The 507-nt window shown below is 34.7% G+C and overlaps 1 protein-coding gene across 1 annotated transcript in view; it reads left to right on the plus strand.

The window, feature by feature from the left end:
* The window catches only part of vti1b (vesicle transport through interaction with t-SNAREs 1B), a 42,025-nt gene that overhangs the window by 41,079 nt on the left and 439 nt on the right, over positions 1–507 (plus strand). The gene's annotated exons all lie outside the window — the stretch shown is intronic.

The raw sequence follows: 507 nt of genomic DNA on the forward strand, positions 1-507 counted from the left end.
ACCGTAGTCCATATATACAATTATTGTCCTCTAGGATATATAAATGCATTACATGTATTAAGCACAAGACAGCTTTTTAAAAAAAACTTGGTGCTTCTGCATTTTAATTTGGATTACTCACTTTGGTGTGGGTGTACACTTGTGCCTACTGGGTGCTGGTTCCCTTTATTGACTTCATACAAGGCAGCACAAAAAAAGCAGCTTTTGTCACAAAGACAAACCATGTAAAGACTTAATAGTAAGTCATTATTGGAAAATGTTTTTCCCTGTACACACAATAGAAAAGTTACACAAAACAATCATTTTATTTTGAATAGTAGAGTTTGAGGTATTCTCGTCGGGCGGGGGGTGAATTTTATTTTTAGTGAGTAACTTTTGAACCAGAGCACCTTGCCAAAAAAAAATTCAGTTTCTATAGTGGAAGGTTGCTACATAATCCAGTGCAAGACATAGATGCATTTTTCCCTCATCCTTACAGTTGAAAAATTAACATTTTGATTTCTCTAG

The sequence above is a fragment of the Pristiophorus japonicus genome, chromosome 4 (assembly GCF_044704955.1).
Source record: "Pristiophorus japonicus isolate sPriJap1 chromosome 4, sPriJap1.hap1, whole genome shotgun sequence".
Taxonomy (NCBI): domain Eukaryota; kingdom Metazoa; phylum Chordata; class Chondrichthyes; family Pristiophoridae; genus Pristiophorus; species Pristiophorus japonicus.